We start from the raw sequence: 16,966 nt of genomic DNA, 5'->3' as shown, positions 1-16,966 counted from the left end.
TGTCCCATCCATTCTCTCAGACCATAGAATTGTAGGTTGGAAGGGACCTTTAAGATCACCTACTTCCAACTCCCGACTATAGGCAAGAAAACTCCCACTAGACCAGGTTGCTCGAAGCCCCATTCAGTGTGGCCTTGAATGCTCCCAGGGAAGGAACACCCACAATCTCACTTTCCGTAACTCCACTGCATCTGCACTGGTCTCCCTTAAATGTATTGACTTTTGTATATTGCGAACTTCCAAATGAGAAAAATTGTTAAAAAGTCACATCTACATTCAACATGTCAAATTTTGAACAAATTGTGAAGAGCGCCCAGCACATAACTAGGGTGCACCGACACCCTGTTGGATGAGGTCCAAAACAGCACCAGTGGTGAATACTTTCAGCTCATGCTGAAGTATGTGGGACTTAAAGACTCCTCATAACGATGCCAAGACCTATGCACGAGAATCACTGAGCAAGCAAAGATAATTATCAAAGGGAACAGAAGCTTAGCATTTCTTCACGTAGCTTTTTGATATAAACTTCACTATGAACTCACTGTGTAACGTCACTGTTCAGCAGGTAGTCTGTTCTATAGTGTTAGGAAGAATATAGACCTGAATAGAAGCACAGCAAGACCAAAGAATACTAAATGTGATAAAACCTCCATAACAAAAAAGAAAAATTTATTTATCATAGCAGAATCTGGATTAAATATACCATGCTTGATACGCTGCATAAAAGCAAAAAATTGCAACAGCCAGCAGCAGTCCATTGGCAAGGATCCCTTGAATGTTTTAAAACACTCAGAGCCAAATTACCAAATAAACAGAATTAAAAACCTGCAGAAACTGAAAATTCTCATGTAATATTAGATTACCTTCTTATATACTAGCACAGACTACTTTCTTCAAAACACCAGCCTGCATGAGTTCCATCAGGTTGCAGTTTGAGAATAACAAATTCTACAAGCTCTTTGTTCTTGCCGGGTGAGCAACCAGTTACCAGCGAGTTAATTGTATAATCTCTCAACTTGAGAAATTTAACAAAACAAAAACTTTAAATATCAGAAGAAGTCAAGGAAGACAGATCATAAATTCATATTTAATCTAGAAGACATATTTTTCCTTACCTGAGAATTTCTGGAGTTTTAACAAAATCCATATCTAAAACTTAAAAATTTGTGCCTTCTTCTATGACTTCCTAATGTATTTTGTTTAATGTAGTTTTAATGAAATCACATTTAGATAACTGATTAAAAAGTAAACAGGAGGAAGTAATTCTAGGTACCTTTAATCACATTACAATACCAATGTCTTTAGGCAAAGACTTTTGAGAAGAACACTTTAATCATCTTCCTGTTTGGGTAGGTGGGTCGCTATGGTGAGGTGATGCAAAAAAAGAAAAAAAAAAGAAAAAAGAAAATCAACATCCTCTTTGAAGTAGTGATTAGTCAACTTTAAAAGATGTAATGGTTCAGGTAAAAATACCATTACATTGCAGCTGCATTGGCTCTTCAACCACAGAGCATCATGTAGCTAAATTAGCACGTAGCATTATGTTTATTAGATAGGAAAATTGTTTCTGGGAATGCTCAGTACTACAAAGAGGAAAAAAAAAAAAAAAAGGATTCAGTATTAAGGATCATATCTCCTGATAGTTTCAACTGCTCTGTAAACATTTAATGCATTTGGAAGCACGGTGATGCACTGAACACTCCAAAAAGCTCATATTACAAGTGCGTAAGTAAACCATACGACAATTTAAGTTATCAAAGTTTGTGAACACCCACAAGAAAGGATTATTTGTATGTGAAAGTGACATTTCTTGAAACGTGGAGTATATTTTCTGTTTTCTATCATTTTAAATCTCATTCAGAGCTACAAAGTCCAGAGTAATCAGGAAGAAAAGTCCTTAGGACTTCCTAAAAAAGTCTCACTAGGATGTGGTAGACAAAAAGTAACAGGGAAAAAAAAAAAAAAAAAAAAAAAGTTTGCAAAACCCAGTAGAGTTATTTGCTCTCTTTCCTAAATACTTCACTACTTCTTATAAATAGGCTGCAACATATGCTAGGTACCTAAAAAGCTAAAAATCAAGATGTTCTTCATTTATCTTTAAAAAAAATGCTGGTCACTGCAAGCCTTTATTTCCACTTGTGCAAAGAAATTGAGTGCTGAAACGTACAGAAATACCATATGTCAAAATAAAGCTTTGGAGAAGATCCATCATTAAGTTCAGATACGCAAGGATTTCTCTTGTATCTTCTCAAATAATTATGAACGTATCTGCAACTGGCCAAGAAACAGAAGAAACACAACTCAGGCAAAGCCAGTGATACTTTTTAATTGACTCTGTTGGTGCCAGTATTTCAAACAGTGCATCCAAAAGGAAGCCAGGCACAGAGAAATGCTCATCTTCTCAGAATGAAATGCAAGCTGAATATTGTCATTTTCTTAACTGCAGACTAATGGAGGCATAGTATTTGCAAAATCAGGTAGATACTACACATGTAAAATCAGGCAACTAGTTTACATTACATCACTCTAGTAGCTGCATTTTTAACTACTAAATATTTTAAATATGATTTCAAAACACCGTTCAGTTTATACAACAATAACAGTTCAGTCATTATACTTTCCACCCCCTTAAGTTAAAGGGCATGGGGCAATGACACAACATTGGTAACAGCAAAGCCAGTGAACTGGATTTGTTTTAAAAACTAACGCGATGTGACATACTGACCCTCTGGTTATCCTAGTGGTCCTGCCAAGGTGGCTGCTCCTGCAGCATTCCATATTACCTGGTTACAACTTCTCCTCCCAGAGGCTGCCTATTCACACTCCATGCTCTTGGAATAATCAATTGTAAACCTAATGGGCACTGACACCCATTCTACCCCTCCCTGTTATGCAACTATTGCTTGCTATTATCTGGAAATGGTCAACTTCACAGATAAATAGCTTCAATCTAATTGGTGCAGCTGTTCCCATTTTACTTGCAAGCTCAAATGTGCACTTTAAAAAGTGTATTTAAATATTACACTCTGGTTCCTCTTTTCCTTCTGGAAGCATACAAATCCCCCATTAATCCTCTCGTTTCTGTAATTTCAACCACTGTTACTTCCCCATTCTTTTAAATACACAAGCACACTCAAAGGATTGGCAATGCTGTTTGTTTACCAGCCTTCTGATGTGTGTTCCAATAAGCATTTGCTTACTTCCAGAGATATTTTTAAACAGATGAGAGAACAGTAGCACTTCAGAAAACCAGGAGCTGTTGTTTTACTGACTTAAAGAATGTACTGTGCTATATGGCCACCACAGCCAGATATCCGTGCTGCAGGGCAGGACAGCACTCTACAGCTCCAGCACACATGTTGGCCCTGTCTCAGCTCCCTGTAAGGATACATCCTGGGCACAAACATACTCTTACCCATACATGAATGATGAAAGAGAATGACAAAATGCAGAAATGCTGAAAATGATCAATGTGTGACGGCACAGACTGCTCCATGGTGTATATCTACAGTGAAGTCTTGAGTCCTCAGACACTCCAAAACATTCATCATAATCCACAGCTGCTGTACCAAGCACACAACTCAGCCAGCCAAACACAACAAGCAAAATACACAACTCACCTGAGTTAAGCTTCAGTACAAGCAATCATCTACATTGTTTTGGTTGTTTATGTAGTAAATGTCACTACAGCAAACTGTGTTAGAAGTGTATACCTTTAAATGCTTTTTATCTTCTCACCATGTTAAAATTGATGGTGAGTAACTGTGTCACCCACCTTAGCTTCTCATTAGATATTTACAGCATCAATAGAGGCTAGGAAAAAAAGAAAAGACTAGTACTATCTCTACAAATGAATGTGTACACTGGTATATTGAGCAGGTTTCAACTGTATACCTTTGTCTATTCTCAGATGTTGACAGCTTTGTTTCGCTCTAACCATTTATATTTACAAAGGGATCAGAAGAATAATATCTTCTAAGCATTTCACAGTCAAGTACCTGAGGCTATTTCTTTTCCACTTGTAGTCAAGCTATACAGCCAAAATTTCTTAAGAGTTAGAAGACTGGCTTTGTTTGGAGGGTGCTTCTTCTTTACTGTTAAAAACAGGGTAGCTGGGCAGCCCTGAGGATTGCTTTTCTGTGTTGTCTGTGAAAGCTGGGTTGGATGTCAATCACTTTACAAAAACAAACAAAAAACCCACTAAATAATAATAATAATAATAATGAACCCACAAAACAAACAAAAAAACCCAACTGTTATGTATGTGTTTTGGGAAAATATCTTCCTAACTACTATAATTAAATGCAAGGTAAGATATACTCAGTACAAGATTGTTATTTTGTAACAAGAAAGACCTTTGTTCAGATTTGTAGACATCATTTCCAAAATGTTATTGAAAAGTAGTGTAGAAAGACTAACAAAGTTCTGTTTATTTGCATTTGTGGGAAACACCACGTGAATATTCATCCAACTGATCTTACAGATCCCCATTTAAGGGCTCCATGAGAAGGTGAGTCCTGCTAAAAGACTAACTGATACTGCCATATCTGTCTGCTGTTATGTTTCTAGTAGTTTTTCTGACAAAGATGGTTTATCTCTGCAATATTTCAGGAATCAACTTAAAAGCTTCACTACACAATATCCCATTTGGAATGTTGTCCTAGAAGAGATTAACTACTGTTCTGGTTAATTTTCTTCCTAGTAGCTGGCATAGTACTTTGGATTTAGGATCCAAAACTGGAGGACTTGGCCAACGGTTGGCTGAAGCTTGGAGACTGGATGGAAATCCATGGAAAGCAATTGCCCTGTGCATGATTTGTTCTGTGTATTTTATTATTTCCGCTTTGCTTGTTTTCCTCTGAACTCTCTCTCCCTCATCCCATTGTGTAGATATAAACGAAGGGCCGTGTGGTGCATTAAAAAATAACAACACTGATGTAATCTTATCAAGCTCTAAACTAACTTGTTAGATGAACCCAAGAAAAAGTTTGAGCTTTGTCAGATAAATACCACTTACTTATGCATTACTGAAAAACAAAACCTAAGCAATTATAAGAAATACATTTTACTGAATTTTGTTCATGCTACACAGCTGTAGTTGCGATTAGACAAATAATGGAACTATTTTCTTAAGTAACACATAAGCACTTAAGTAAAGCTGAGTAAAAAAATGTTTCATGCAAATGATGAAAAAATGGTCTTACTGTTTACAGCCCATAAAGGGAAACATCAGTAGAAGTAGAATCACGGAAAAATTTCAGATACAACCCTGGATTTAATTTGTGTTTTGATATTTTATCTTTAATCTGACAACAGAACGTTCATTAAATATCTTAACCATTAAATAGCGATTATTGAAAAAAATCCCAGATGTCTGCCAATTCATATGTACAGAGTAGTATGTAGCTGCACACTCATATCCAGCTATACATAATTGTAAATTTCTGACTGATATTTGTCAATCAATTTGTCCATAACTGATATTTTTGCATTGTTTTTAATGTATCTTCATAAGCAGTAACTATACAAACTAGGTCTAGCTTATTCTTTGGATATCCTACCAACCCCTACTTTTACACATTATAAACTGCTGCTAACATGAGCAGGAAGCAACTCCCTGTGTAATTAAGCACGTTGTCATTTAACTGCATTGAACATTTGATTTGAAATAATTGTAGAGAATAACAGTTAAAATGTTCTGGGAGGGTTTCTTATTCGGTGCATTGATTTAACATTATTGGGCAACTTGAAGGTTCCAGGTGTCAGCAAAGGTTTTCACTTAAGAACCTCACAAATGTAATAAAGAATACTTTGGTGAGCTCAAATGTGATTTTATTTCATACTTTACTTCATAATTGTGGGATATGCCAAATATGAAAAGAGGTGGAGAATAGATGAAATCTAAGATTTATAGATATCTTATCTATATTTTCACGTGAATAAAATTAAAGTCATGTTAGAAAATCGTATTTTGGCTGCTACTCTTCTCCTGAGTGCCTGTCTCAGATGACAGATAAATTCACATTGGCAGAATATGTCTAATGTGAATCAGAATATGTTAGCTGTCATTCTATATTGTTTGCAGTTCTTTTTAGCCTTCCAGATTTGGTGCAATGTTTTTAAAAAAACTAATTAAACTGTAATACTATTAAAAGAAGACAGATGAAATCATTTGTGTCTACTGAGAGAAACAAAACAGCCTATTGCCCCTTATTTTATTTCACTATACCACTTCAAAAAAACAATGAGGTCCCTCAAGTCTAACTGTTCATAGTTGTCTGGGGGAAAGAAAAAAAAAAAATCATGGTAAAACCTCAGCTGGCAAAGATTAGGAAGGGACAGAAATACCAGAAGCAGCATGGGCAACATGCAAATAAGGAAAATAGCAAGTGAAAAACACATGGGTGGAAATTTTTAATGGGTAGAGCAATGTAGGCTCTCACACCTTGGTGTTCCTCCAGACCACTCCGCTGATAGCCTCTGATAGATTCAATAAAAGTAAAATAAATAAATAAATAAAATAAAATCACCAGTCTTCTGGATAAAGTGGTGGGGAATGCACCAGTATGATTATTGTTGGAGGAAAAGAATGGAAAAGGACACCATATTTATGTACAAAACACAACAGGAGAGAGAGGAAGGGTGAAGTGTTGCTTACAACTATATCAGTCAGGTGCTGGAAGTATGTGGAGGAAAAGGAAGAAACATAGGACAAAACACTGCAGAGTTTGAAACAATAAATGCTGTCTTATAAGAAATCAGTGAAACTTGCATTGATATAAACAGTTCTTCGGGAAAATTAGTAATTAGAATAACATGCAGAGACCCAGTCCTTGCCCACATGCTCACGTTAAATTTATCCATATGTAAAGCAGATACTACATGTAAGATAAAAGTAGAAAGTCAATACAGTTAGATTAAGAGTAATGTTTAGGAGTAGATAAACTCCCTGCATTACTGCGTTATTTTACACGACTATTACATCAGTACACCCATGTCTTTTTTTTACTCCTTTTCAAACCCATCATTTCAATGTTTGCAAATCATTTTATAGGAGTAAAGTCAGTCTTTTTAGCTCATTTGTATAGCACTGTATCAAAAACAGTTTATTAGTAAAACACACAGTTTGATGACTTGGGTTGCTCCTAATGCTTCAGGCTTGGTTGGTGGAGGTTTTCTGCTTTCATCTTTCTCTCATTTTATTGCCTTGCACAAAGGTAATAAAATGAGGTAGCTGAGCTGCCCGTGAGAATCAGTACCTTGCATCAGGTACTGATTCTCACGGGCAGCTCAGCTACCTACACTGACAGCTGTCCTTGTGCTGGAGCACAACAGGCATGGAATCATAAGCAGTCCCACTGCCTCACCTCCAGAGCAACCAGTGTGGGGACTGGGCAGCACACTAGCGAACATACAAGGCACAAGGAGGGCCAGAGCCAAACTGTGGTCTCTGCACAACAGGGAGCTGTTCTACCTCCATAATTCTGATTTACTCCTGTCCTGTTATCTTCAGCCCAGGGCTGTGGAAGCACAGGGTAAACAGCTTTCCTGCCTCTCACATCTCTTACACTGGGACAAACAGTGCTATACTTACCTTCACTGCAGTGCACAGGCAGCTCTCTGAACTGTATCAGCATTTTGCATGCATTGTAAATTCAGGAAAGTTAATTTAAAATGTGTCGCAGTTTGTGCCAGTGTCATTAACGTCACCCTGACAGAATTTCCACTCTTAGCACACATTTCTTGAAGTATTTACAATTTATCTGTGAAGCTCAAGACTTTCATTTCTCAGAAAGTGTTGTTCTTTACAAACACATAGAAATTCAAACTTTCCCAGTTATTTTGTTGCTTCAATTGATTTGAAAGCCAAGCAGGATTTATAGTAAGTTAAATTTAAGATTAGTTTGCCATCATATTAGGAGAAGTAATACTGGCTGCATAATGCTGAATACAAGAATAAATTTGCTGTACAAGTTCTATTTTAATCATTTTTCACTTAGCCAAAGAAAACCTGCAGTGTTTCATTGCCAGACTAGTATTATAGCAGTTACTGATCAAGCACTGACACAGAGTCTACCTCAGACTACACAGATAGACTACTTTCTGAAGGTAGAGGAACTGAGGGTCAGACACAATCCACCTTACCAAAAATGAGAAAGTAAGTATGAACAAACCCTTACAAAACCCTCAAGAGTGTATGCTCAACTGTAATACTGTGCAGGGATCTAGTTAAGTGGAAGCCACCCACCTCAAACAGCATTAAGTTTTCCTAGCAATTAAGTCACCAGACACTCCTCTGTCAGGAAGATATCACTGCAGTTCAACTCACTTTCTCTTTCCTCCTGTGACCATTGTCTTTCCAATTTCCACTCATACACTCCAAGCAAATTCTCTAGTGGGTGTAGATGTTCATAATTTCAAAGTCAACAGAAAAAATAAAAATAAATCTTAAAAAATATATAAATAAATAAAATTAAATTCACAAGATGGTCTTCAAGTTTTTTGTTGTTTTTTTTTTAAAGGAATTAAGTTCAAGAAGTTGTTGGCAGTAACCCCTGTGGTTAAGCTATCAACTTCCTAGTTGTTTCCTAAAACTTAAAGGGTTTTTTCTGATGATTCTTCTAGCCATACTGAAATGTAAATATACAGACTATGACTACTAAGCTTTCTTTCTGAGTCTGAAAAAAGAAAAATGTCTGGAAAACAACATTAAAAAGAATAACATGAAGTAATTGATTAGGAGGAAAGATTTAGAATTCCAAGACTGACTAATAGTTATCATTAGCATTTATCATTTCCTAATAATCAACAGGAAGAGACTCAGAGCTAGAAACACTGTGAACTAGAGTGTTTTTAATCATTACAAAATAATTACCACAAAAGTGCTTAAGAAAAACTTTACTCATTTACAAGTCAGAAAGCAGCAGAGAAAGATAAATGGTGGGCTCGCTTCTGCTTCTTTCTAAAGTTTTGGTGTTTTTTTTTTTCCAGCCAGTGTGTCAAAGGGAAAGAAGCTGAAATCCAATAGATATGAGTCTCCTGGGAACACAAGAAGCACAAGAAGTCAGGGATTTTCTGATGAAAGTTGGTTAGTTTTTTTCCCCCATAAAAATTGGACTGCCTGAAGGAATGTATGAACCAGTTAAGATGAGAAGACCATTTCTGGCTAAATGAAGGGAAGGGGGAGAAAAAACCCATTTCCTCCTGCAAAATCTGTAAAAATTAGAGCACTTAACTGGAACATAGGACAATTCACTCAACTTCATTCCAGAAATCTATCCTAGTCACTAAACTGCAAATAAGGTTGATTGTTTATTGCAGGGTTGGAACAAATTAAAATAAAAAAACAAAGAAAAGATTCATCTAAGAAAACCAACAGCTTGCTGGTCATCATGTTCCCTTTCAAAGTGAAGAATGAGGGCTACAGTGCACCTAATCACTGTGTGAACCCCACTAGAATCGGGTTCCAACTCTCCCGTCCTGCTTTTCATGAATAGTTTCAGGTGTCATCAGTGCATTAAAGAACTGACAGGAAAGACCCACTCCTTCAGTCTCTGCAAGAAGTACCCAGAACAAGGCCAACCAGGCTAGTGATAGCAGAAGTCCTGTGAAACATATTCATAACCTGTAATGCAGAGGTGATGGGGCTATGGAATTTAAGGCTTGTTTCCTACAAGGAAAAACCACTTTTGTTCTGTAAGTGGCAAGGAGTACAAAAGGGCACAGCAGGCTGGGGCTGAGGTACTAGCATAAAAAGCTGTACACAGTCACCGCTCAAGGGATGACTCTCATGCACTCGAGCGTTTTGTCCTCCTGAATCCAAGATTTAAAATGGAAAGGAGGGGAGAGTGGGGGGGGAAAGGGAGGAAGAAATAAAAAAAAAAAAAAACAGCTAAAAAAATAATTCCACTCGCAGGTGCTTATATGCTTTCCACCACATAAAATAGACAGAACATGGAAATGCTTTAAAACATCAGTTGCAATTTTATTTTTCCCATCTGAAATGGGCAGACTGATAAAATTCAAGCTACTTCCACACATACATTGGCCAAAGCAAGTGGAGTAACATCAGGATAACAAGAAGAAATGTTATAAATTTTAACAGGCTCAGCTGAAGTCAGAATATTGGCCTATTTCCTTAACCAGTCTAATTAGAATATAGAATTCAATTTGGAAAGTACATTTTAAATAAGTATATGCTGAGGTGCATTACATTCTTTTTGAAAACGTTTCAGATGTACAATTATACTTTACAGATCTGTGAAACAAGAACAGATATGCCTCTGCTTTGAAATGATGTTATGTAAACCTTCTTTCTTCTCTAGATTAACACATACACACACAAAAAAAAAAGATTAAAAGCATTTCCAAAATGAAGCAGGATGTGTACAAAGCTGTCATTTCTACAGCTGATATCGTGTTAAACCCAACATGGTAAAATAATTAGCCTGGTTTTTTTTTTGTGTGTATGTATGACTTAAGTTGTGTTTTGCTGTTGTTGTTTAATTATTTTTTAAGCACTGGCATGGATCAACTTATTTGAAAGAGAACATTAGATGTCAAGGATATTAGAGTGGCCTCCCTGAATCATACCAAACATAAAGCACTAGGCCTCAAATAGTTTGCAATTGTTAAGCAATTTCAGTGTCTCAGAAGGGAATAACTGATGATGATGATTCAAATCTCACTGCAACTACATGACAGATGTCTTGCACACGTATAGCACTGACAGAGAAGACAGAAGAGTGAATCCTTTCTGTACCCCATGCGAGATTTATTGCTGTGCATAGTTTTAAAATCTTCAGAACAAACATCCAGCTGAGCAACAGACAAATAGAACACTTTGTATAAATTTTCTTCTCTTTTGACTCTACCCCCAACAGCTCAAATAAGCAGAGAACTAAAAACACCAGAAGTTCCCTTTATTAGAGTGCTAGCTAACACAATCTAAACTGTCATGCTTAATGACAAAATCCATAGGGAACAAAAGATAAAAAAGAAAAAAAAACCCACTACATTGAGGAAATCTCTGTACAAAGAAGACCAAAGAAACTCACATTATTCCACATATTAAACTAACACTAAAATCTATGAAACATTTTGCAAAGCGTTACATTCTACGTATTTCCTCGCAAGAGCTTCATCACAACTGAGCTTTTCCAACACTAAAAGGACTAGTTAGCCAGAGGATATTTTTGTACTGTCTATCAACTTGTATCAATATTGACTTTAAAAAGTTGGAACACTTCAATACACACAGTCCTTTATGTTTCACCACAATCATGTTGGAACAGAAAAGCACATATGAACTGATTTACTTCACTGAAATGCTGTTTTAAAAAGAGCATTTCAAATTTCTTAAGGAGATATGTAGCTTGAGCAAAATGCTTAGCTGCATAGTTTTCTGGGGAAAATGAAGGAAACTTTGGAAAGGAATAAATGTTTTTGTAACAGATATGTCAAAAGTATAAAGGAGGACCCAGTGACACTTCCATTGTAATACATGGGACAGAATTTCACCTGTCATCAACATTCATATTTTTCAATTATAAAATATTTTTAATTTAAAAAACCCTTCTTTTGCTATCTTACTCTAAAAGCATCTGATTTATATTTCTGATTCTAAACAACACTCAAACACGGAAAGGAATCATGAAGTTACTTTGTGCAAGGTATCTTTTTCACATTATTTAAATTCTTTTGGCACTGACAAGCCTCAAAATTCTTAATTATCCACTGTATGATAGTATGAAACTCCAGATATGATAATTTTGATTAAATGTAATAGGATTAAATTGAAAAACAGCATTCTGATAGAAAAGTTGAGTTTTACCATTCTACTGGTAAAACAGATGCACAAGTAACAAGGCTAAGGGAAGGCTTTGATCTCACCAGTCTTTCATGTATAATTGACAGTTTTAATTTGGACTCAGGAATGATAATAAGGCAGCTAAGAAATTCTCTGAGATGCCAGTGTACAATGAATCAACATATGCTTGATACAAGCTTTACGAAATACAAAGCCTGAAAAACTAGCATTGCTGAGCATAAGTAGTATGTGGCACAGCAGTCAGACACAAAGAAGTGGCTCTCACAGACTTCAACACAGCCATTTTGCTAAGACATTAGGTTAATAAATTAGTTCTTACTCTTAAAAGTTAACATGAGTAATAGGTTGCAGAGCACCCAGATGCTGAGGAAGAGCAACAGATTTCCTCATAGAGCACCGCAAGAGGCAGCACTAGACTGAAGTAATACCAACTGAACGTCCAACATTTATTCCGCAGGCTTTTGTTTATTCCCTGAAGGAAGTTACAAGGAGAGATTTTAATCTGGAAGATTTCGGTCTCTGTCCCCAGCAAATCAGCTCTCCTGCTCCCAAACTTTAGTTAATAAGGAAACAAACTACAGTGGTAGCAGTGTGCGGGGCAAAGCTTCAGGGACAAGAGAAGGATTTACCAAAGAGAGTACTCTGTAATTCATTGCCAAGAATAAAAGCAATTGGTGTTGATGATATCAATCAATTCAAGAAAGAGTAAAGACTTCCAGCCAAAACATCAGCACTTTGAATTTACTGTGGAATTGCTAAAACTTGATTTACACATGCTGTATAATCAGTAGTAGTACATGGATTTAAATTCATTTAAGTGGAGACAAGTTAATACTATGGTTAAGTTTTAGAGTGCATAGAAACACAGCTTACCCACAGCAGGGTCATCCTGGTACTAGTAACTTATCATGAGCTTTGCATCAGATACAGGTTTAATTTAGGTCTTTTTAACCTTTGCAGGTGTTGTTTTTGTTGTTGTTGTTTATTATTTTGGTTATTATTGCTATACAATACAGATCTTCAATGCAAAAGTTGTAGCTATCACAATGAATTTGTTAGTCCACACTGTTGACCTGTACTATTCTTCAAATGCTGTATCAGTTAGGTATTCCATTGCTACAAGTAGTCCAAAAAAGAAGAGTTCACTAGTACATGAAGTACTCAGGAACAAATATGTGTCCAAATCCTCAACTTACTTTATGAAGGCTGTTCATCAAACCAGAGCCCTGTACTGAATCACTGTGGCAGCCAGCTTCACAGGAAGCCAGCACTAGACCTGGCCCTGTGGTTCTGGACGCTCCTGAATTTTTTCAAAATTTCTGCAAAAATGAATCATTTTCTCTTTGTTTCAAAGGTTTTGGAAAACTAAAATTTGTATGTGGGCTTCATTTTATGAAGATATGTCTACAATAAAAGCTACTATCTTTTTCTTTTACTGGGGGATATTGCCCTAGGCAAACACCAGATGCCTGGGGGGTTGTAGATAGATATTGAAACTGCTCAGAGAAAGCACATCTCCAGTCAAAGGAATTCAGTGTCTTTGCACACTACTGCAAAGGAGCAAAACAGCAACTGTGCTTCCACCACAAAATGCTGATTTACCTTCCCTGAGCAAGCTTTCAACTCTTTTTCAGAGTACACTTTTCAGGAGTTATTGATGACCAGAGAAGGATTTCACACTTGATGTGGCATTCTGCATCACTCACCCCACAGATGGAACTGAGCAACAGGGAAGGCATCAGTAAAACAAACATTGCTGTGCTTTCGCTTGCACTTTAAGGACAATGACATAAAAGAGCTCAAGTATTTCTAATGTGATTTAATAAAATGAACTAATTACAAAATAATAATAATGATAATAGTAATAATGAGAGCTAAGTTGAAAGAAGGTTAATAACAATATTTTAAAGCTAAGAAACGAAAAAAAAAACCCACATTAAAAGTGTCAGACTATGTAACAGCTGAAAACTGTCTGCCATGTCCATAGCACTAAAATAGACACATAGGAATGACGCTGAGTGTTATCACATTGTTGACTCTGCTGACTGTCCACTAAGGTGACATACACCAAGGAAATATTTTGTGAAGTGCTCTAAGCAGTTGCATGGAACTTAGATATCTTCAAGAAAGTCAGGTGTTGGGATACACACAGCAGAAGAATTTATTCGATTCTCAAAGCAATTTCAATTTGCAAAATCTGCAATGTATACAATAAATGTGCAAGACAGATGGTCATAAGTCCCTAATGAAACCCTGCCAAAGTAAATATTGTAAAAAGGATAAATGGCACTTAATTACACTACTGGCTAGCAAGTTAGGTTTTTCCTCATCTCCATTCTGTTTTTCACAAGTCTCTCAGGCCCTCTCAAGCATATAGCATACAGAACATGTGCTGTTGGTGGCTCTTTGGTATGCCTTTGCTTCTCACTTTTTTTTCCTCCCTCTTTTAGTGTTATTGTGGCATTTGTAGAAGGACTAGTTTTAGATATAAAATCAGACAGCTGTCCAAGATGAGAAACTATTAAGGGCAGTTAAAATAAATTTCAAGCACGAACCAATAAAACCAACTGCTCTTGTAAAAAGGACTGTAGTGGACAAATTAGGCACAATTACAAGCACTAGGGAAAAAAATGGCTTTAAGAACTGATTTATTTAGTTAATAATTTGTTCAAATCATTTGGCTTTTATGTGGGGAAATCTGACAAAGAACAATTAGCTAAAAACATGACTTAAATGAGCCTCTACACAAAAAAAACAAAACAACTTCTCTTTAGGATTGAGAGCCATAATGGTTGAAACCAACCCAAAAAGTCAGTTGTTTATATCTTTGCTCGAGAAAGAAAACAAAAAAAAAGGTGGGGGGGGGGGGAAGAAAATTGGATTTAGATGTTAAGGGAAAATTCTTTACATGGATGATGGTGAGGCACTGAACAATTTTCCCTGAGAAGCTTTGGATGCCTCATCCCTGGAGATGTTAAAGGCCAGGTTGGATGGGCAGCCTGATAAACCTGTCCAAGGGGCAGGAACTAGATGTTCTTTAAGGTCCCTTCCAAACCATACCACTCCATTATTATTTGACTCTAATATCTTTGAGTTCTGCCTTCAGTGATTAGACAAATATGAATATTGTTTTAAATCTTGGTTACTGTGTGAGCCATAAATATTAGCAATGGCAGTACCTTTGCAAGTGAAAATTCCAGTGTGCTTAATTAAACAGGACTACATGAAGGTCAAGGTACAACTGTCAGGGCTTGACATGCAACCAGCAGGGCACCCAGTAGCTCCCTGAGGAGCTCTCCATACTGTAGAGAAGTGCCACAGCGCTGCCCAACGAAGGGAATACAAGTTCCTGCCACCACCACTGCAGAGCCAAGAGCTTGCAGCTGACAAAGCTGCAACTGGAACAGCCATGCAGAAAGCTCACATGGATTTAAACAGTGGTAGACAACCCTTGTGCTCTCTGATATTCCTTCTGGGGCTTTCAGCAGGCTCTACATCACAACAAAGCCAAAAAACACAAACAAATGTAAAAAAATAATATCAAGTGGAAGGATGGTGTTCTTGCTTAGTCCCATCACTCACTGTGCCCTTTAACACTCATGCCTAAAACCTCTACTTCCCTACTCCAGAGAATAGCTTAGATCAAAGACAAAAAAGAACACTGAAGACACTTAAATCAATTAACTCAAACTTCAAAGCCACCTGATTTATTGGTAAATTATTTGGTCAATGATTTATTTGATGCACTTTGTTGTAAAGTGTGCCAGAATGGAAGCATACAGACATTAAACCACAATTAGTACAATTAAGTGGAGAAGAAAAAAAGAAAGAAAAAGAAAAAAAAAAAACACAGAAGAAAAACTACAGTGTGAAGATTAAAGGGTAAAGAAACATGATTTCTCTGTTGAGAATATAATTGAAATGGAAGCAAGCAAAAAAGTAAAAGAGTGAAAAAGAAATGGGAAAATTCAGAAGATTAGCTTCACGAAGAGGTAAGATCTACTTTTCATTGCTATGATTGTACTGAATTTTGTTTTAGATACATTAAATATACAAGACTGTTAGTCATCACGAAAGAAGTGACATTAGTGCTTATTAATCTTAATGTTTCTAGTAGGTTTCATGCTCAAGAAGTGGCGATTAGCCTTTTCAGAGACACTGGTTGAACACTGCAGAAAACTTGATTCCAGGAATAGTTTCAGGACAACAAGTTCTGCACTTACTTTTATTTTCTTTTTGAGCCAACAGAATAAAACGGAAAGCAACTTTGTCTGCCATTTTAAGTAGCAAAATGCCTCCCAGCAGAGTAATGCTTTCATCATCTGGAGCTCATGTCCTTAATGAACACACAGTCAATATTGCCACAGTTCTCTGGTGCACACCTTTATGGTTTGTTAGATCTGGTAGCTATTAGTACCACTGTCCTCTAGCTAAATTTCTCTCTGATCTTCCAAGCTAAGCATGTATAGGTTGGGTACAAGTTTTAAAGAAAGTGTTCCTAATTGCCTCCAGTTGCTTCTGGGCTTGGCCTTAGTGATTCAGACTTTTTTAAAGAGTTGTCATCAGAAGTAGAGAAGTTCACTGCTTTCACCTCAGGATAATGAAGACATAAGATAAATCAAGGAAAGGTAGAAAGAATGCAGTGTGAAGGAAAGACAGCCACTAAAAAAAGCCTTTCAATCTTACCTTAAGGTAAATTACATAAGGTCAGCTTTATACCTTACTCCCCCACTGGGAGGGGTTTTTGTTTCCTGTTTTTTTCTAGACATAAAACTGAAGCCTCTTATCTTCTTTGTACACTTACTTAGCCTTAGGAAAGATAACGTATGCCAGTAATCTTAAAATTACAGGAAAAAGATTCACCGGGCAGATTTTTTTTTTTTTTGTTTCATTTTAGAGGAATATAAAGTTTGTAAGCTAATAGTAAAGCAGTACCCTAGCAGAAAACACTTATATTGAAGACAAGCTTTGAATAAGGACACCCTAAATTTTGACAAGATGATATCATATCAGTTCTCCCAGATATCCCCAATCATAAGGCTCAAACAGAGAATGTGTCCCCTACAAGTACACCACTAAGATAAAAATATTAATTGGAAAATAATAATAGTATCATTAAATGTAGTCACACCTAAG

This window comes from Coturnix japonica, chromosome 4 (genome assembly GCF_001577835.2).
Source record: "Coturnix japonica isolate 7356 chromosome 4, Coturnix japonica 2.1, whole genome shotgun sequence".
NCBI lineage: Eukaryota > Metazoa > Chordata > Aves > Galliformes > Phasianidae > Coturnix > Coturnix japonica.
The sequence above is the reverse complement of the archived record's forward strand: the minus strand, read 5'-3'. Positions refer to the sequence as shown.